The following is a 21,147-nucleotide window of genomic DNA, read 5'->3' as shown; positions in this document are numbered from 1 at the left end:
CCCACAGGCAACATCCCCTCTATATCTTGTACTACAAAATGCTGTAGTACATCAGGTTGCATGCAGGTACAGTACACGACGCGCACTCACACAAGTTGTAAGAGAGATGAATTGATTTGAGAGAGCTGCTGAGATGAAAGGGGGCAGTTTTGGTTGCTGGCTGTGCAGAAACGCCACGGAGACAATTAAACTACTGGCCCGTGTCATCGAGGGTTTGTTTTGGCTTCCTGTTTGGAAAGATAGGAAGCAGACTCTTGGGCCAGATCGCAGGAGCACACACACACACACACACACACACACACACACACCCACACACACACACACGCACACACACACACACACACACATCTGGAAGAGTACTGGTCCTACTGAGTGAAACAGGATCAGCAGCCAGGGTTTGAACCTGTGACATGCAGCTGGAGACTCTGTAAGGACCTTAAAGACTCTTCTTCTACACATGACCAGCAATCCGTGACTTTTTTTTAGTGACTAATAATATTGATACACTTTTATTAAAACAAGCACACAGCCGCTCTGTGCAGCAGCTGGAGCAGACCGCTCATTGACTGCAGTCCACTTATGCTGTTGGATCCTGCATATGAAGTCCTGCAGGAATGAGTTCTTAAACCTGAACGTGAGTCAGTGCTTTTGCACTTCTGGTTCCTTCGTCTTGATGTCAAGGTCTTTGGTTGACACAAGATTTTAACATTTTGTTCTAGAACCTAAAATATTGAATAAACAATGATTTTGAAGCTTTTACGTGTCTTAACAAGTGCTAACAAGTGGATGAATGAGACTACTAGTGTGCCTTTACGGCCTCGTTGTATACACTCTATAGTGTGCTAACGCTATGAAGCCTTCGTGTCGTCTGTTAAACGCTCCTTCAAGGGGGGAGTTTCAATTCTCATATGATGCTAGTGGGTTGAATGAGTCATTTTAAACTTTGTTTTATTTTGTGAGTAAAATCTGAATCTGCAAAGCAACCAGCAGCATACTTGTCATATCTAAACATAATAATACATCTATAGCTCTTAGGGGCTCTTAGTAACTGACTATTATTTCTATTATTTTTTTTATATTTAAACTAGTGAAAAATGCGTGATAGAATTTCCAGAAGCCTGAAGTGACATTTTCAAAAGTCTTGTTTCGTCAGAGATATTCAGTTCACTGTCACGTAAACAAACAAACGGATAAAAACATTCAATCCTCTCATTTGACTTTGAGAACTGTAACTAGTAATGTTTGGCATTTTTAAATGAAAAATTCCATTCAGCTAGTTCCAATTAACATTAAAGAAATAGAAAATAGTTTTTTTTAAAGAGGAGTAAAAAGTCAAAACACAGTAAAAGTAGAAATGGTCCTTTAACTGTCCCTGACTGAACCTAAAACTAACCTTAATCATTTTAACTGTAAACTGCTTGTCCTGACTTTAACACTCAAAATACAAGTGAAAGTGCTTCATATGGTTTGAGGCCGAGACACACACACACACGCACACACACGCACACACACACACACACGGAGCTCTAAACAGGAAGCTGACCGCATCCTACAAGATGTAAATCGCTGCTGCGTATAAAAAAGTGTGAACACAGTAGCGTCTGTGAGCACGGTGACATTCTGCAGGTGTGTTTCTTGATGTCCTCGTCTCTCTGCCCCTGGCACACTGAGCCTGCCGTGTTAAAGCGTGTTCCAACAGGCTGGATGGAGGAGCAGCAGCAGTGACACTAGCAGCTTTATTTCTGGGCAGCTGCTCTGAAATGCACCTTCATGTTTAAATGTGGAGAGCCCTCCGCTGCGTGCATCGGGGTGGAAAACTGGTTTTTTTTTTTTCCAGGAGCCCTCCAGCATTTTCACAATGCATTTTTTTTTTTTGTGCTGTTCGTCTTCCTTGCTCGTGTTTTGTGACACTGCTTGCCACTGCACAAGTAGTTCTTACATTGCTGAAATATCTCGTCATCTATTGGATGAGCTGCTTTTAGATTTTGTTCAGACGTTCACGTTTCCCTCAGGTTGAAGTGAAACAACTTTGGGGACCCTTTAAGCGCCATCATCCGGTCATATTTAGATTTTCTCCAATACTTTGGTTTATGAACAAATACCTGCAAAACTAGTGACTTTCCCATCAGCCTCAGCTGTACTTTTGTTTTTTTTAGTGCTAATCAGTATACATTTGCACGCTTACACACTAACATCAGCTGGTGAACAAGGTAAACATTATACCTGCTAAACGTTAGCATCTGAGCCGTGTTGTTGCGAGCATAAGCGTAAGCGTAATTTGGCCAGACTTGCAGATGACACAATCCTGAAGGAGTGAGAGAGAGAGAGAGAGAGAGAGAGAGAGAGATGTTTTTAAGTGACTCATGGGACGGTGTATCAGGTTCCAACAGGCTTGTTGGTTTTCAGTGCAGCACAAACAACACAGAATAAATGAATCCCCCGACAGGTTTTGCACGTACGCACGGAGGTGTCTGTGGTATTTCCGTGTAACCATCTGGTGCTGGTTGCACAAAAATGTGTCGCTGTCACTGTGACATCGGCTCTGCAGTTAGAGGGCGCAGATGGAGCAGATACCTGCCGCCTTCAGATGGATGCTGAGGGAGTCACCGGTGTGAAGGAGAGAACGGTCGGTTTAGCCGGTCTGCCGTCGTGGACGACTTTCGCCGGTAAGAATGGCTTTTAAATCTTGACTCTCTGTGGCGTTGATATCGTAATCAAGAAAAAGATGAATGTTTGTCATATGTCAGCATTCTCCAACTCTCTGTCTCTGTCTCTGTCTCTCCCTTTCACTTTCATTTTCTTCTGTCACCATGTCTCTTTTTTTCTCATCTTCCCTCACATTGTCGGGCTTAGACAGATTGTCGAGGGTTAAACAGACTCAAGGATCAGTGACTGTACAGTAGAAGTTTGCACATACGGGTCGCTGAGAGTTCATCAGTGGATCATTGAATTAAGGGACATGATGGGGGGGGGGGAATAACGGACAGATTTACTGTCATTCGGTTACTTTGCATAAAATACAGGTTTTCATCAGCTGGGTTGACGCTGCATGAGGAGGTTTCTTTACTGTCTGAGGAAAATGTCAGGAAAATCCTTGAAGAGTTGATGTTCACCGGGGAAACCTGCTTCTGAATACGTCAGCTGGTCCTGGAGATGTTTCACTGTAACAGCTAATGTCTAATACAGCTGAGCGTCGCCACCACAGACCCGTTATAGAAGGGACCGGAAGCAGGTCACTCATTTCAAAAGACCATGGTCGACAGATACTTGTGCGCACACGTCCACTTTTTTAAATTTAAATTATTATTGCTGTGCAATAGTCAATGTTTAGATCGGTTTGGTCAAGGTTGCATTCGTAATACTTGGAGTGGCAGAAGCTGGATCTTTCTACCAGTCATCCTGATTAGACCTATCTGCTTGCTTGCTAACTGTTGATGCACTCTTAATTGCAGCAGAGTACAGTTGTTACAGATGACTCAATATGCAGTTTTCAGGGATTTCTGTAATTTTCGTTTTTGTTTTGTTTTCTAAATAAGTTGCTCCAGTCACGGCCAAGTTGATCTTCCCATGTCGACCCTGGCAACTGCAAAAGTGTCACCTAGAATACATTACAAGTACTATTGGTTGGAAATCACTGTTTTTTTTTTACCATTTTACTGTTCTGCAACATATTACACAATGTATTCATCAAAACAATAATGTCAATTGTTCCTACTGGTATTATATGACAGGCGAAGCTTGACGTCAGTGAACCACATTGTTGCACTGCGTGTCATGTGATGTAGTTTTTGTGTCAATCCCACACGAGCCGTCCTTCACTCGAGCTGTAAATACAAATCTGAATCTGCATTAATCAGCAACAAATGTCCTTTTTACTTCTGTTTGCTGTTTAAAACTACGGTGTCCAGTGGGAATTAGTTAAAGGTCGGGACATCCAAAAGAAACTTTGTTGGTATTTTCATGGTATTTGTCCACTTTAAGGGAAGTAATGCCAGCCTCATCAATTTGGAAGTTGGTCATGAGAAATTCTTGAACGGGAACCAATCGTCTTTTTCTCGAACTTGTAGCAAAAAGTCTGGATGAATAGCAAGCTGTCTGTCAAAAAGGAATTTTAATCTGCCCATTATGTGGCATATACTGGTCTCCAAACGTTACTGTCCGCTTGACGACAGCGCTGTCCCCCCGGCCAGACTTCTCCTGAGAGACTCCAGACTTCTCCATGACGATCCTGAATGACTCTTCTCTGTTTTTTTCAAAGCCACAATTATGACCTCCATTTTTCCCTCTAATTATTCTTTTCAGAGCCAATTCTCTCTCTCTCACCCGGCTATCTTGCACCAATGTGGCATCTGTGGGCAATTACCATTGCGTTTTCATACAAAGGCCAGCCAACAGAGGAAGCTGTTGTATTGGCGCTCTCAGCGTGAGTTTGCTGGCTGCGTCGGGGGACGGCAGGAAGGAGGGATGGTGGGTGGGTGGGGGGGGGGGGGGGGTGGATGGCTGCTGAGGAGGTCTATTCATGTCTCCAGGCGAGGCCATACTTGAGTAGACTCTTATTGTGGCGGTGACCTTCCTGTCACCATGCGGCTGACACAAAGCGGCTTCATGCGAGGAGCTGCTCTCTTTGATTCTCATCCTGTCTGTCAGCGCTTCACTCTGTCTCTCTCTCCGCGTGTGTGGCTCTTTTGCTGTGTGGTTTAATGATTGCTGATTCAATTCTCCTCATATTATCTATCAAACAGCCATTCATTCTGAAGTGACAGATTTGAATTCACCACAGTGGTGTTCACTGACATTACGAGACAAAGACCCATAAAATACATAGTAAAACCTTAACGAAGAGATTATAATGACATTTACGGCTATATTCAAACGAAAGGAGTGGTTGCATGATCTTTAACTTTTTTGTACGATAATCAGAAGATGTCCACGTACAGTGTCGTCTTAAATCTTTAATGAGAAATGCTTTCCATTTCTTCTTCTGTACTGTGTCCTTGAGAATCTTCCAGTGGATAAATAGACACATAACATTAATATACTGAAAAAATTTGGTACATTTCTTTGGGCGAGGAAGGGCTAAGTTATTGTACCACAGGAAAGCTAACGGCAGGTAGTCAGGGGAGATGGTGGTTGGTCAAAGTGAAGGACTTTGGCAGCGGAGACCAGGGTTCGTTTGAGTTCTGCGTGGGTTTTAGGTTCAGGTAACAAAAGCACTTTCCCTCTCCTTGTAGCTCTGTTTTGGTCTCCACCAACTCCTGAGGGAAATATCTGTCTCGTTAGCTGCTAAACGCTCCACTATGTTCTTCAGCTACCTTTGTCAGCTGGGTCAGTCCCATGTTCACCAACATCGTTTCTCTATGACTCATGGGACTACAATGTTCCTTATTCTACAGATGTGGTCAACATCTGGTCGATCAACCGTTTCTGTATTTTGGATAAGAATTGGTTGTTTCAGAGTGATGCCTGTAGTCAACAAACTACAAAAATGTTGCTATACTGTTGACTTGACAGTTATGTTAGACCTCAGTACAAACAATATTCGTAAAGTTTTAAAAAAGGACTTGTACCTCAATTACATAAACCTCATGATTATAAGTTTAGTTTGCCCTGTTTTCTTACAAAAGTGTTTTGGAGTTCTGGCCTTTTCTTGGATGTTTTGGAGCTCAGTGTGTATTTGTTGGCAGAGCAGCCAGCCAGCAGGTCGTACACAGAGTTCAGCAGCGATGCACTCTTCATTTAAGAGCACTGGTGTGTCTCGTGCAGCGTTCTGTAGGATTGATGGGTAAGTGCTACATCCCAGTTGTACTGTATCTGCATGCTCTGGGAGGTCCATTAAATGGGCCAGATTACACACAGACTCTAGTTTTTTTTCAGTTTGCAGCTATAATATAATCTATATGGCCTGGTAAGTCCCCACAGGGCAGTTTAGCCTCAGTTACTCGACTACATAGGATGGTCCTTAATGCTGAGAATATAGAACAAAATGCCGTAATGATAATGCCAAATAGAGTAAGAAAGCACCAAAATGCTAATGTTTTAAAACAGACGCATTCAATTTTATTCGAGGCAATACCCTGCTGTAGAAGGAGAACAAAATAGACTTGGTTTTAAAGGCTGCATTACAGTAAAGTGATGCAATTCCCTGAACTTTACAGACTGTTCTAGCCGTTCTATTATTTGCCTTATCCCACTTAAGCCATCATATCCACATTATCTATGATTATTCATCAAAAATGTCCTTTTGTGAAAGCACCGATGGTCAACCCCACGATGCATTTCATTTTCTCCATATCGCTCAGCACTACTGTGAAGTAAAAATAGCCTGCAAGTATGAGCCTACTTCCACTCTTTCATTGTGCACTCTGTTAGTGCTGTGTCAGCACAAGGTGTGTCATGCTTGTTGAGGCCGCTCTTGTTTTGATTGAGCAAGATAATGGGTGGGCCAAAAAAATAAAAAAGACGTGTGAACAGTACACAGAAACAAAAAAAAGAAAGAGATCCTGTCTCTCTCTTTCTCTCTCTCTCTTTCTCTCTCTCTCTCTCTCTCTCTCTCTCTATCATCCCTCATCTTCCATCACACCATCCTGCAGTCTCTGGCGGCTTCTGTCACCAGCTTCCACTTCATGAGAGACTCGACTAGCGGAAGGGAACCAGACGTGCTCTCTGTGGAGAAAAAAAGACTGCTCCATCCTCTCAAGTCCTCTACCTGGCACAGTAGCTGAGAAACCATTCAACTCTCTCCAGTGGCATGATTGGCAGTCAAATGTGCCATGAGTTGTTGGAACAGTTGGAGTGATGAATAGCAATGCTGGCTTTTTCTTTAGGGAGTTTTGTCCCCCCCATTAAGTCATTCCTGTTGTAAATGCCCTGCAGTTGCCAGTGATTATTTTAAAGAGCTGTTTAAAGATGCTACATTCGATGTTTAGAGCATGTCTATTGCCTCCACACCGTTTTCCACTTGACGACGGCCGAGCCAGCGGACAGAGCTAGCAGTGATAACCTGGGGGGGAAACCGGAGGGTTGGCGCTAAGCTTCCGCAACGACGCCGTCGGTCGGGACGATGTTATCACATTACTTCGTGTCAAAGTGACAAATAATCAGATAGTTTTGACTAGATTTTTGAGTGGCTTTTATCTCATTGTTTTGGTTTTAAGGCCATAACTTAAGTCATCACCGTCGTTTTAAAATGTGCCTCCCGCACACTCATCTGTCTTTTCCCTCCACACAGTATCATGCTGTTCATTCTCTGCTTTGCTGCAATGGATTTCCTTTTCTTTCGTTTTTCTCGTTGACCTGCCTTTTTTTCTTCTTCTTTTTTTCCTCCTTGCTCCTTTCATCTTCTCCCAACATGACATAAAAGTTTCCATCCCTCTCCATCTGTTGTTGTATTTTCCTCTTCCCTCTGCCTTGACAGACATCAGGTCATCTGCAGACGAGTGGGGCCTGTGGCCGCAGCTTTTACAGTCATGTTAACGCCGTGGTAGAACATTGGCGACCGTAACGAAAAAGGAGATTTTGAAATGGCACCAGGGTTGACTGTCAACATTTTCTTTATATCAAGCCCTGCAAAGATCATACCACTTCTTTTTTCTTTCATCTCGTCTTCCTGTGCAGACTGCTTTGCAAGACGTGTGGGTGCGGAGTGAAGTGCCGTGGTTCGTGTCTTGAGTATTATCAGATTCAAAAGCAGCTTTCCCACACAACCACACGCCAACTATAGAGTAACGGAAACACACGGCAGCCTGTGCCAGTTCTTTTATTGTCTCTTAATCACTTTCACGGGAGACATTTCTCAGAGCGACAAAGATCTGAGACTTTTTGATTATGCCAAACAAAAAGTGGCGGAAGTTTATCTCTGCTTTTGCCTCGGCTTCAAGTTGCCAATTAAATCTCTGCTGCTGACACAGCCGAGTAGTAGAGTGGAGAGAGATGATTGCGCTTAGAGGCAGACAAAGAATATAGGCCTGACCTCTGACCTGCTCTGATTGTGTGTGTGCTACTCTTTATCTCTGTACAGTTAAGCAGCTTTTTTTTATGCTGTGCTCTTATTCATCAAGGCCAAAGGAGGAGGAAAACACATCTGTCTTAAATCATATGAGCTTCGCATTAAGTTCACCTTTTTAATAGTAAAAAGCATATATTGCAACTAATTATTATTACTTTCATCATCAGTTAATCTGCCGATTATTTTCTCGATCGATCAGCTCATCTATAAAACACCAGAAAAACAGTGACAATGTCTCTGATTGTCCGACCAATAGTCGAAAAGATATCCCATATAGCGATAATGTAAGAAAAGGAAAAAGCAGCACACACACTTCCACTCATCCATCCATTATCCAAACCGCTTATCCTGTTCAGGGTCGCGGGGAGGGATGCAATATTTTGCATCATTGTATTGCTTAAAAACACCCATATCGGAACAATATCTCACATTGACGAGATGAGGTCACTGACATTGTAAGCTGGATATAGATCAGCCATAGGAAATAAGTGACATGTCGCCTAGAAATGCTGGTACTATAAAAACAAACAATATTTTGCAGGCTTAGGACGGATGCGTTGACAATACTGTACAACCGGTCTGACCTCCATGATCACAGCACTCATGTCGATCATGCTGCAGCAGGCAGAGGTGAATAAGGGGAAATGGGATGCAGCTTACTTTACAGGACTGTGAGGTGTTTTTTGTGAGCTTGCAGCTTTTGGTAAACGCTTTCGATGTCGCATTTAAACGTCAACAAACAATCACAAATGTCAGCGTCAATGAGAAGACTTGGAGCTCCTGCAACGCCACCAGATTGCATTTGAATTTCTACTGTTTTATGGCACAGCAGGAGATCGCGTTACGGAACGGGGCGAGGGCGCTGGTTTTCTCCAAAAGTGGAGTTGAAGCTTTTGAGAGGTTCTCTCCACAGCAGATGGTGTAAGGATTGAAAGGCAGAGGAACCAAAAAAAAAAAACACTTGAATGAAAGTGAATGAGGAAACCAAGTGTCACGAGGGAGCGTCGAGGGCACACAAAGCTTCAAAGGCCTTTTTGTGAAGGGACTTCGTTTTTAAGAAACACAAGCAGTGACAAAGATACTCGCTTCTACAAAATACTAAAATTTTTTCTTTCTGCATTCCTTATACCTTGGTTTCACCTTTGTTGGTATGTTTAAGAGAATGTTACGCACACAGTAGCTTCAAGCAGCTGCTTCCTGTACGTGTGGTTTTGTCGTTTGTGCGTGTAGGACGGTGGGACACGTGTTGACGCGCCGCAGTGAGTCGAAGGCGTATGATTGACTAATGAACTCACTCTCGCTCTTAATCTGGGGTAACGGGATGAAAGACATGACACCACGAGACAATCAAAGCGGTCTTTAGACAGATGGCTTCCACTCATCGAGATCCTCGGTGTGAGTCCGCCAAAACCTTTCAACTACAGATGGATGGCAGCGTTTGGAATCAGGAACCAGCGTTGCATCGTGTATCATCACATGAAGGAATTTGCTTTTCCGATATGATAACAGGAAACTGTTGGTATGTATGTATGATAACAAATAATGATAATGTCGAGTCACGAAAGCCTCAGGAAGTCAAGAAGTCAAAGTGGAATTTGGATGAGATATCGGTCGGTTAAGAGATTAGTGCTCCTCTGTTTTCTCTTGTCGATGCCATTTATCATTTATTGCTTTTCTCACCGAGATTTGCCACAACGGATATACCGCTCCTGTTGTGGCAGATGTTTTATCATTTATTGTTATTATTGTTTATCTGTACAGCTCACACACACACACACACACACACACACACACAGACCACATTACAGCAGAACTCTGGAAACAGAACGGAACACGTACTGTATTATGACTGTAACATCTGGCGCAGATGAGAGCCCAGAGCATACATGGGTCCTATGGGGGGGTTGGAGGGTAAAACACACGGCATAACTCACCCTTAATCTATGTGACCTACTCGTGCTTAGTTACATCACAGCACACAGGATGATGGAGAAAAAAAAAAATGCAGATGTACAGTTTTTTTTAGAGGCTTCCAGCGGCAGGGTTATGTGGGAACTGTGGAACAGATGAATGCATCATTTTCGGAAGCTTTTGATTAATATCCGGATGCCCCAAATGAGTTTCTGTAATAAATTTAAACCTCAGAGGAAAATAAAAACAATCCCCTAACAACATGACATATTTGTCCCTTCATATCCTTTAGTGCAAAGCATCACAGTGCACAATAGCATACATGCAGGGTGCTTACCAATGTGCAGTTCAAGACTTCAGCTTTCACCTGGAGCCGGACATTTTCGGCCAGTTCCCATGGCCACAACTTCCGAAAGCAGCGTCCTGCAAAAAAACACCTGCATGAACCCTAAAGTTAGAATGGACCCAGTGGTGTTGTTGGGCAGGTTATAGTGCCTGTTAGAGCAGAGCAAACGCCGGCGTGATGAAGTTCAAACCTACCTGAGCATTAACCTGCTGCTCGGTCCCCAACCAATTAACTCGGAAGTGCTCTGGTAATTGACAGTTTTACAGTGCCTTCGTCTTGGAAGACATAAAAAAAAAGAGAAGACGACTCTTCCCCCACTGCAGCATTCACCTCCCAAATAAAAATAAATATCAGTCTGGACCTTTAAACAGAGACTGCACAAATGAAGCCAGAGTAGGCGAGGTTATTGTGATTTATTCTGGTAGCAGATTTTGGTAGCCGTTGTTGCTTGATGCTAATATGCAGGTGAGAATCTGATTTGACTAAATAGCTTCAGACAGAGCAATCTGTAATAGCTGCAGGTGTCACCAGCAGCAGAATTCTGTTGGTGTATGTTGTTTAGGTGTTAATAGTATTCAATTCATTTCAATTGAATAACAACAATGAGTGGATTTGAATGAAAAAGTTGCACTACCCTGCAAAAACTCTTTAAGATTTGTCAAACCATAATTCTGGCAGTATATTAAATCAGCATTTATAAAGAAATGAAAGTCAGAAAAAAAATATAACTGACTCTAAGGTGGAGCCGGAACACGAGAAAGAAAGAGAGAGAGAGAGAGAGAGAGAGAGAGAGAGAGAGAGAGAGAGAGAGAGAGAGAGAGAGAGAGGTTCAGAGAATGAAAGGAGACGGAGCAGAGATTACATTTTGGACTGCTTCACATAAAGATCCATTCATCCATCCGCTGAATATTAAAGCGTGTTTACATGCAGTCACAGTGAGTCTCCTTGCCACAGTGACTGGGGGCCTCGGCATCAAAGACCAGAGTCAGGGAGCGGTGTCGGGACAAGTCTTGCTTGGGTGCCAAGGGGATGCCTTCCTTTCATTCGGTCTTGGCATGTCAGGAAATGTCCCCCCCCCCCCCCAAAGTAAAAAAAGATCCAATTACGCCGCTGTTACTGCTACAATCCCCTATGGGCACGTGAGGTTGCAGCGCTGCACACAAGGCAGTTTACTGTGATACTTCTCAAAAGGTAACAGCCATCGCTTGGCATTATTGGCGGTGTGATTTTCTAATCCTTGTCAATCTCAAACTAAGTAAAATAAAAATAAAAAGACATTGCTTAACGTTAAAGCCCAGCAGTTGACACCCAATCAGGCGATGACTTTCACTTCTTCCACTTTGAAAATGAATAACTTCCTGCTGGGTTCCGATGACACCGTCGCAGCGATACCGCCGTCCAATCAGGGGCCAGTATGAGCCTCTGTGGCCTGACAGCAGGAGCGTTGTCATGTGGTGTACAGCGCGGGGATTACAGCCCCTAATCTGCCTGTCATGAAAACCCAACTAGAGAAAAAAAAGAGAGAGATCATGATGCCGGATGTAGGATGTTGGAATCAAGATGAGAACCCCACGGCATCTTCTTCTTTAGCCGAATGGAGAATTGCAAAAAAAACTTTGGCGTGTGAGGCTGAAGCGAAGGCTGTCAAGTGAGTGTTTACTGTGTAGACTGTCTGCTTGTGAGCGTGTGTGCAGGTTTGCATGTGTATCATGCTGCATTGTGTGAGCACATCTGCGTCTGCGCTGCTGTCAGTGTGTACATCAACACACACTGGGTATCACCACCGCAGAATGGGCAAAGGATGTGGTTCCTGATTGTCCTGCTGAGGGTTTCTGTTTGCAGGGGTGTGTTTATCCTCTGTGACCGTAAGAGAACGCACTGACTTCCACATGTGACCACAGAGACCAAAACACACACCGACACGGACAGCTGAGAGGCAAACGCACTCAAAGTCACTTTGTGTCTTTTCCCGTCGGTCTACGTGTGTGTATAAAAACTATATATTAACATGTCTCCCAAAAATGACAATTGAGGAGAATAATTCATAATTTTTCTATTCAAAAGGTATTTTTTTACTCAGGGCTCACAGTTTAAAGCTACTTTGCAATGTTTACCATGTTCGCCATCTTAGCTTAGCGCGTTAGCATGCTAAGATTTGATAATTCGCTCTAAACTCAAAGCACAACTGATGGGAATGTCATGAGTTTAACACGTATTCTGTCATGTATACGACAATGATGTTTGTGCTAGAGGAAGAGCTAAGGGATCACCAAAGTCATTAGGATGCATTCATGAAGTTAAGTAAGGTGATCCAGTACGAAACTCTACATCTAAATTCCAAGAGTCAAATTCGTCGTAGAAGAGAGAAATACAAACATCCCCACCCCCGGTAACCGCAGTAGATCAGTATGTCATGAACAAGCCATGATGTGTTTGACAGCTTCGTTGTGCTCTTTGCCGGGCGCTACTATTATATTTGTTCAAACACACACAATTCCCTGAGAGCTACAAGTTCACGCCTGTTCCGCAGGCATTGCTGCACGGCTTCCTGGGAAATGTAGGAGATGTAGGCGATACACAAGAAAAGACAATGATATAATTTAGTGCAAAATAGGCGCCGAGACTGATTGTATTGTACAAGTGAGATTTTTCAAGAAAGTAGTGCAACTGTGATTCTGTCAACCCGTTCTGTCCGTATCGAGAAGTCGTCCAGCTGCCTCTGTGTTGAATATCTTTCATCTGTTGTTGGACTCGGCTGATGCCAGATGTTTGAGTATCTGCTCCAGCACCGCGTTTGACGGAGGAGATTATTGTTCGGCTGATGGCTTTATGGAAAGAGAGGGGAGAGCCTGCAATTTTCACCCAGAGCAATGAATGACAGAATGATTCATAGCTGAGGTCTACAGGAGCTCCTGGTTGGTGGTCGGTCATTACGTCTCACCAGAGCCCCATGCAGATGTCCTATTATCCGGTAATCGTCTCTCCACTCCACTACTCAATGACTTCCCCTTGGACCGTGCGCTATAACCAGGCTAGAGGAATACTAATGTTTTCTCTGAGCTGCAGCACAGACACATTTATTCACAGTAAATCTAATTTGAAAAAAGAAAACTGTGAACGGAGAAACCACAAGACCAAGTGTGTGAGAAGAAGACACGCTATAAAACTACCAATCAAGGCTTTTATTCACCTCAACGGGCCTTAACTAGAGCCAGACCATTATCCCTTTTGTCTGGTCCATGATGCCTGCTTTGACTTCAATAAACGGAATTTAAGATTTTCCTGCCTTAAATTGACAGCCGATATTAGCTTATTGCAGGTATATTGGTATGAGCTATATGTTGGCTGGTTATTAAGAGTAAACTGTAGTCCAGACCAAATATGAGATTAGATATATTTAAGGTAATTGAGAAATACTGTCACAACTCATTAATAACCAAATTGAAGGCATTTGTATTGAAAATGTTTCTTTATGATATGTGTTCCTGTAAAACAAATAATAATGGCCACTACATCTTTATCAGATTATCTCAAATATGGATATATTGTTATTGGTTTCAGAATTGAGTATTGGTCAGGCTATATGGATAATAATAATAATCCATATCCATGACTGCAGCATTTCTTCTTAAAATAAACTGCAATCTTTATCGGATTTGTAACCCCAACCAAACTCATTGTCTAAGATAGTGTTACCTTTGTCGAAAAACATTGATTTATAAATCTTCCCGTTACAACTGCGACAAAATCGATATAGTCATAACCTAGAGATGTGCTTGCTTATGCGTAAACGACCCATTGTACCAAAAATAATCATGAATTTCAAGTGGTAAATTTGCCACCATTTTCATTGTCAGCTGCATTATGTGCTGTGTGAGAACGGAGATGATGGTCAATTGGCCTTTGTTTTGGGGGGGTGGCGAATTCCGCCCCAGCACTTTTAGCTCAATGAGCTGTTCAGTGCATGATAACGTGCTGTTGTTCCTGTAGTGTGTGGCACCAGTGGCACAGTGAGCCGCAGGAAGGTGCTGAGGCTCTGAGTTCGTGCTTCACCTGACCAGCTCAGCAGCTTCACAATACACAACCCCACGGGAAAAGGAATGATTATTGTTTGTGTTGGCACTTCATATTAAAAATGGCCACTGAAAACTGCCTCATCTGCACTGGTCGGCTCACCAGCTTTTACAGAGATGGAGAGATGTCTCGTTTATACTTCCGCTGAAACGGTTAAGCAGGAAAACCCCTTAACTCTCCAAATACCTTCTTTTACCCATAAACCCATTGACCAGGAAACAACAGGATGAGTGGAGGCTTTGGCTTACTGTTCTGTGGCTCTCTCTCTGTTTGTGAAGCTCGCTTGTTCGATCTATCAGGCTCTCTCTGTCTGCTTGTACTTGTATGTAAAGTCTGTTTAAAAAGCATGTGAGCACACACTCACCAGCGAGTAACAGCAGTTCTGTCTGTCTCTCTCTGTTCATTGAGGCCCTATGTGTGTGTGTGTGTGTGTGTGTGTGTGTGTGTGTGTGTGTGCGTGTAAGAAGACAACCCTGCCTTTCAGAATCCTGACGCCATCTTGTGGCGTTGAAGCTGCACTTCAGACCATCCAAACCAATAATCACCTGCACCAAAGAGGCTCTAGTGGCGCAATCAGTCAGTGCGTGGTGCTTCAAAGACAATAGCAAGCAGAGGAATGCTAAAGTTGTGAGTTTAAGCGTCACCTGGAGCAGAGAAGATTTAACCTGAGCTGTCAATCACATGAATACTCGGATACATGCTGATCAACTATGTGAGAACTTGTCATTGTTAAGGGAGACCAAATTAATATAACGCTTCTTATACATGTTCATTTAGCCTGTTTCCTACATAGCTGCTTGATTCTTGTTGTCATGTCAGAGCATCGGTTAGTTCTACCACTCAGGTGTAAATAAAGAAATATGTTTCATATATTGAAATAGGTATCTTTCCTATGAGAAGGCCATCTTGTGTTGTTGAAAATTCACTGCTGCCCTTCTGACACCATGCTGCCTTCAACTATAGTCAGGCGAAGGGTCAAGGTGACGGGATAGAGTTAGTGCACTTGACTCTTCTCACAAACTCCATTGAAGAGGCTCCAGTGGCGCAATCGGTCAGCGCGCGGTACTTATAAGACAGTATTCAGCGGAGGGATGCCGAGGATGTGAGTTCGAGCCTCACCTGGAGCACAGAAGTTTTAACCTGAGCGTCAGTCACAGGACATACTCTGAACATGATGACACTCCACATGACTGACTTTCCGCATTCAGACGGGATTGTTGACGAAAACCAAACATATATCAGTGCACATGTGATGCTCATTACCCTCATTGAGCACACCTCCGTTAATGATAAGCTTTAGGCGAATGACATGCTCAGGTGTAAATAAAGATGTATTGTAATGAGTATCTTTCCTATGAGAAGGCCATCTTGTGCTGTTGAAGACTCACTGCTGCCCTTCTGAAACACCACTAGATCGACCAATTTGGTCCAGCTGTGGCCTGCATCACCTCAGGAGCACCTGACACCATGCTGCCTTCAACTATAGTCAGGCTAAGGGGCAAGCTGACGGGATAGAGTTAGTGCACTTGACTCTTCTCACAAACTCCATTGAAGAGGCTCCAGTGGCGCAATCGGTCAGCGCGCGGTACTTATAAGACAGTATTCAGCAGAGTGATGCCGAGGATGTGAGTTCGAGCCTCACCTGGAGCACAGAAGTTTTAACCTGAGCGTCAGTCACAGGAGATACTCTGAACATGATGACACTCCACATGACTGACTTTCCGCATTCAGACGGGATTGTTGACGAAAACCAAACATATATCGATGCTCATGACCCTCATTGAGCACACCTCCGTTAATGATAAGCTTTAGGCGAATGACATGCTCAGGTGTAAATAAAGATGTATTGTAATGAGTATCTTTCCTATGAGAAGGCCATCTTGTGCTGTTGAAGACTCACTGCTGCCCTTCCGAAACACCACTAGATCGACCAATTTGGTCCAGCTGTGGCCTGCATCACCTCAGGAGCACCTGACACCATGCTGCCTTCAACTATAGTCAGGCTAAGGGTCAAGGTGACGGGATAGAGTTAGTGCACTTGACTCTTCTCACAAACTCCATTGAAGAGGCTCCAGTGGCGCAATCGGTCAGCGCGCGGTACTTATAAGACAGTATTCAGCAGAGTGATGCCGAGGATGTGAGTTCGAGCCTCACCTGGAGCACAGAAGTTTTAACCTGAACGTCAGTCACAGAGATACTCTGAACATGATGACACTCCACATGACTGACTTTCCGCATTCAGACGGGATTGTTGACGAAAACCAAACATATATCAGTGCACATGTGATGCTCATTACCCTCATTGAGCACACCTCCGTTAATGATAAGCTTTAGGCGAATGACATGCTCAGGTGTAAATAAAGATGTATTGTAATGAGTATCTTTCCTATGAGAAGGCCATCTTGTGCTGTTGAAGACTCACTGCTGCCCTTCCGAAACACCACTAGATCGACCAATTTGGTCCAGCTGTGGCCTGCATCACCTCAGGAGCACCTGACACCATGCCGCCTTCAACTATAGTCAGGCTTAGGGGCAAGGTGACAGGATAGAGTTAGTGCACTTGACTCTTCTCACAAACTCCATTGAAGAGGCTCCAGTGGCGCAATCGGTCAGCGCGCGGTACTTATAAGACAGTATTCAGCAGAGTGATGCCGAGGATGTGAGTTCGAGCCTCACCTGGAGCACAGAAGTTTTAACCTGAACGTCAGTCACAGAGATACTCTGAACATGATGACACTCCACATGACTGACTTTCCGCATTCAGACGGGATTGTTGACGAAAACCAAACATATATCGATGCTCATGACCCTCATTGAGCACACCTCCGTTAATGATAAGCTTTAGGCGAATGACATGCTCAGGTGTAAATAAAGATGTATTGTAATGAGTATCTTTCCTATGAGAAGGCCATCTTGTGCTGTTGAAGACTCACTGCTGCCCTTCCGAAACACCACTAGATCGACCAATTTGGTCCAGCTGTGGCCTGCATCACCTCAGCAGCACCTTACACCATGCCGCCTTCAACTATAGTCAGGCTAAGGGTCAAGGTGACGGGATAGAGTTAGTGCACTTGACTCTTCTCACAAACTCCATTGAAGAGGCTCCAGTGGCGCAATCGGTCAGCGCGCGGTACTTATAAGACAGTATTCAGCAGAGTGATGCCGAGGATGTGAGTTCGAGCCTCACCTGGAGCACAGAAGTTTTAACCTGAGCGTCAGTCACAGGAGATACTCTGAACATGATGACACTCCACATGACTGACTTTCCGCATTCAGACTTTGTCATTGTTGACGAAAACCAAACATATATCAGTGCACATGTGATGCTCATTACCCTCATTGAGCACACCTCCGTTAATGATAAGCTTTAGGCGAATGACATGCTCAGGTGTAAATAAAGATGTATTGTAATGAGTATCTTTCCTATGAGAAGGCCATCTTGTGCTGTTGAAGACTCACTGCTGCCCTTCCGAAACACCACTAGATCGACCAATTTGGTCCAGCTGTGGCCTGCATCACCTCAGGAGCACCTGACACCATGCTGCCTTCAACTATAGTCAGGCTAAGGGTCAAGGTGACGGGATAGAGTTAGTGCACTTGACTCTTCTCACAAACTCCATTGAAGAGGCTCCAGTGGCGCAATCGGTCAGCGCGCGGTACTTACAAGACAGTATTCAGCAGAGTGATGCCGAGGATGTGAGTTCGAGCCTCACCTGGAGCACAGAAGTTTTAACCTGAACGTCAGTCACAGAGATACTCTGAACATGATGACACTCCACATGACTGACTTTCCGCATTCAGACGGGATTGTTGACGAAAACCAAACATATATCAGTGCACATGTGATGCTCATTACCCTCATTGAGCACACCTCCGTTAATGATAAGCTTTAGGCGAATGACATGCTCAGGTGTAAATAAAGATGTATTGTAATGAGTATCTTTCCTATGAGAAGGCCATCTTGTGCTGTTGAAGACTCACTGCTGCACTTCCGAAACACCACTAGATCGACCAATTTGGTCCAGCTGTGGCCTGCATCACCTCAGGAGCACCTGACACCATGCCGCCTTCAACTATAGTCAGGCTTAGGGGCAAGGTGACAGGATAGAGTTAGTGCACTTGACTCTTCTCACAAACTCCATTGAAGAGGCTCCAGTGGCGCAATCGGTCAGCGCGCGGTACTTATAAGACAGTATTCAGCAGAGTGATGCCGAGGATGTGAGTTCGAGCCTCACCTGGAGCACAGAAGTTTTAACCTGAACGTCAGTCACAGAGATACTCTGAACATGATGACACTCCACATGACTGACTTTCCGCATTCAGACGGGATTGTTGACGAAAACCAAACATATATCAGTGCACATGTGATGCTCATTACCCTCATTGAGCACACCTCCGTTAATGATAAGCTTTAGGCGAATGACATGCTCAGGTGTAAATAAAGATGTATTGTAATGAGTATCTTTCCTATGAGAAGGCCATCTTGTGCTGTTGAAGACTCACTGCTGCCCTTCCGAAACACCACTAGATCGACCAATTTGGTCCAGCTGTGGCCTGCATCACCTCAGGAGCACCTGACACCATGCCGCCTTCAACTATAGTCAGGCTTAGGGGCAAGGTGACAGGATAGAGTTAGTGCACTTGACTCTTCTCACAAACTCCATTGAAGAGGCTCCAGTGGCGCAATCGGTCAGCGCGCGGTACTTATAAGACAGTATTCAGCAGAGTGATGCCGAGGATGTGAGTTCGAGCCTCACCTGGAGCACAGAAGTTTTAACCTGAACGTCAGTCACAGAGATACTCTGAACATGATGACACTCCACATGACTGACTTTCCGCATTCAGACGGGATTGTTGACGAAAACCAAACATATATCGATGCTCATTACCCTCATTGAGCACACCTCCGTTAATGATAAGCTTTAGGCGAATGACATGCTCAGGTGTAAATAAAGATGTATTGTAATGAGTATCTTTCCTATGAGAAGGCCATCTTGTGCTGTTGAAGACTCACTGCTGCCCTTCCGAAACACCACTAGATCGACCAATTTGGTCCAGCTGTGGCCTGCATCACCTCAGCAGCACCTGACACCATGCCGCCTTCAACTATAGTCAGGCTAAGGGTCAAGGTGACGGGATAGAGTTAGTGCACTTGACTCTTCTCACAAACTCCATTGAAGAGGCTCCAGTGGCGCAATCGGTCAGCGCGCGGTACTTATAAGACAGTATTCAGCAGAGTGATGCCGAGGATGTGAGTTCGAGCCTCACCTGGAGCACAGAAGTTTTAACCTGAACGTCAGTCACAGAGATACTCTGAACATGATGACACTCCACATGACTGACTTTCCGCATTCAGAAAGATTGTTGACGAAAACCAAACATATATCGATGCTCATGACCCTCATTGAGCACACCTCCGTTAATGATAAGCTTTAGGCGAATGACATGCTCAGGTGTAAATAAAGATGTATGTTTCATGTATTGTCGAGGCCGCCCAATATAAAGGTAAACTTAAATGTACACACCTGTGTGTTGATATATACAATTCGCTGCAATAAAAAAAACTTAACATATACTCGTCAAAGGACATTATGAGAAGAGTCAAGGTGCGGCTCTTTCCTATGAGAAGGCCATCTTGTGCTGTTGAAGACTCACTGCTGCCCTTCTGAAACACCACTAGATCGACCAATTTGGTCCAGCTGTGGCCTGCATCACCTCAGGAGCACCTGACACCATGCTGCCTTCAACTATAGTCAGGCTAAGGGGCAAGCTGACGGGATAGAGTTAGTGCACTTGACTCTTCTCACAAACTCCATTGAAGAGGCTCCAGTGGCGCAATCGGTCAGCGCGCGGTACTTATAAGACAGTATTCAGCAGAGTGATGCCGAGGATGTGAGTTCGAGCCTCACCTGGAGCACAGAAGTTTTAACCTGAGCGTCAGTCACAGGAGATACTCTGAACATGATGACACTCCACATGACTGACTTTCCGCATTCAGACGGGATTGTTGACGAAAACCAAACATATATCGATGCTCATGACCCTCATTGAGCACACCTCCGTTAATGATAAGCTTTAGGCGAATGACATGCTCAGGTGTAAATAAAGATGTATTGTAATGAGTATCTTTCCTATGAGAAGGCCATCTTGTGCTGTTGAAGACTCACTGCTGCCCTTCCGAAACACCACTAGATCGACCAATTTGGTCCAGCTGTGGCCTGCATCACCTCAGGAGCACCTGACACCATGCTGCCTTCAACTATAGTCAGGCTAAGGGTCAAGGTGACGGGATAGAGTTAGTGCACTTGACTCTTCTCACAAACTCCATTGAAGAGGCTCCAGTGGCGCAATCGGTCAGCGCGCGGTACTTATAAGACAGTATTCAGCAGAGTGATGCCGAGGATGTGAGTTCGAGCCTCACCTGGAGCACAGAAGTTTTAACCTGAGCGTCAGTCACAGGAGATACTCTGAACATGATGACACTCCACATGACTGACTTTCCGCATTCAGACGGGATTGTTGACGAAAACCAAACATATATCGATGCTCATGACCCTCATTGAGCACACCTCCGTTAATGATAAGCTTTAGGCGAATGACATGCTCAGGTGTAAATAAAGATGTATTGTAATGAGTATCTTTCCTATGAGAAGGCCATCTTGTGCTGTTGAAGACTCACTGCTGCCCTTCCGAAACACCACTAGATCGACCAATTTGGTCCAGCTGTGGCCTGCATCACCTCAGGAGCACCTGACACCATGCTGCCTTCAACTATAGTCAGGCTAAGGGTCAAGGTGACGGGATAGAGTTA

At 44.3% G+C, this 21,147-nt stretch overlaps 1 protein-coding gene and 11 non-coding genes across 20 annotated transcripts in view; all 12 read left to right on the top strand.

The window, feature by feature from the left end:
* rhbdf1b (rhomboid 5 homolog 1b (Drosophila)) overlaps positions 1-21,147 on the top strand; it is a 77,177-nt gene that overhangs the window by 10,600 nt on the left and 45,430 nt on the right. The window lies entirely within an intron of this gene.
* trnai-uau (transfer RNA isoleucine (anticodon UAU)) lies at positions 15,370-15,463 on the top strand. Its single transcript has 2 exons — positions 15,370-15,407; positions 15,428-15,463. It is a non-coding gene; the product is annotated as a tRNA-Ile (tRNA).
* trnai-uau (transfer RNA isoleucine (anticodon UAU)) lies at positions 15,893-15,986 on the top strand. The gene is made up of 2 exons: positions 15,893-15,930; positions 15,951-15,986. It is a non-coding gene; the product is annotated as a tRNA-Ile (tRNA).
* On the top strand, positions 16,405-16,498 carry trnai-uau (transfer RNA isoleucine (anticodon UAU)). The gene is made up of 2 exons: positions 16,405-16,442; positions 16,463-16,498. It is a non-coding gene; the product is annotated as a tRNA-Ile (tRNA).
* On the top strand, positions 16,927-17,020 carry trnai-uau (transfer RNA isoleucine (anticodon UAU)). Its single transcript has 2 exons — positions 16,927-16,964; positions 16,985-17,020. It is a non-coding gene; the product is annotated as a tRNA-Ile (tRNA).
* trnai-uau (transfer RNA isoleucine (anticodon UAU)) lies at positions 17,438-17,531 on the top strand. The gene is made up of 2 exons: positions 17,438-17,475; positions 17,496-17,531. It is a non-coding gene; the product is annotated as a tRNA-Ile (tRNA).
* Positions 17,964-18,057, top strand: trnav-uac (transfer RNA valine (anticodon UAC)). The gene is made up of 2 exons: positions 17,964-18,001; positions 18,022-18,057. It is a non-coding gene; the product is annotated as a tRNA-Val (tRNA).
* trnai-uau (transfer RNA isoleucine (anticodon UAU)) lies at positions 18,486-18,579 on the top strand. The gene is made up of 2 exons: positions 18,486-18,523; positions 18,544-18,579. It is a non-coding gene; the product is annotated as a tRNA-Ile (tRNA).
* Positions 19,008-19,101, top strand: trnai-uau (transfer RNA isoleucine (anticodon UAU)). The gene is made up of 2 exons: positions 19,008-19,045; positions 19,066-19,101. It is a non-coding gene; the product is annotated as a tRNA-Ile (tRNA).
* Positions 19,519-19,612, top strand: trnai-uau (transfer RNA isoleucine (anticodon UAU)). The gene is made up of 2 exons: positions 19,519-19,556; positions 19,577-19,612. It is a non-coding gene; the product is annotated as a tRNA-Ile (tRNA).
* trnai-uau (transfer RNA isoleucine (anticodon UAU)) lies at positions 20,160-20,253 on the top strand. Its single transcript has 2 exons — positions 20,160-20,197; positions 20,218-20,253. It is a non-coding gene; the product is annotated as a tRNA-Ile (tRNA).
* Positions 20,672-20,765, top strand: trnai-uau (transfer RNA isoleucine (anticodon UAU)). The gene is made up of 2 exons: positions 20,672-20,709; positions 20,730-20,765. It is a non-coding gene; the product is annotated as a tRNA-Ile (tRNA).

This window comes from Anarhichas minor, unplaced genomic scaffold (genome assembly GCF_050575085.1).
Source record: "Anarhichas minor isolate MPS153535 unplaced genomic scaffold, ASM5057508v1 ptg000017l, whole genome shotgun sequence".
NCBI lineage: Eukaryota > Metazoa > Chordata > Actinopteri > Perciformes > Anarhichadidae > Anarhichas > Anarhichas minor.
Note: the sequence above shows the minus strand (reverse complement) of the source record. Positions and strands in the feature narration are given on the sequence as shown.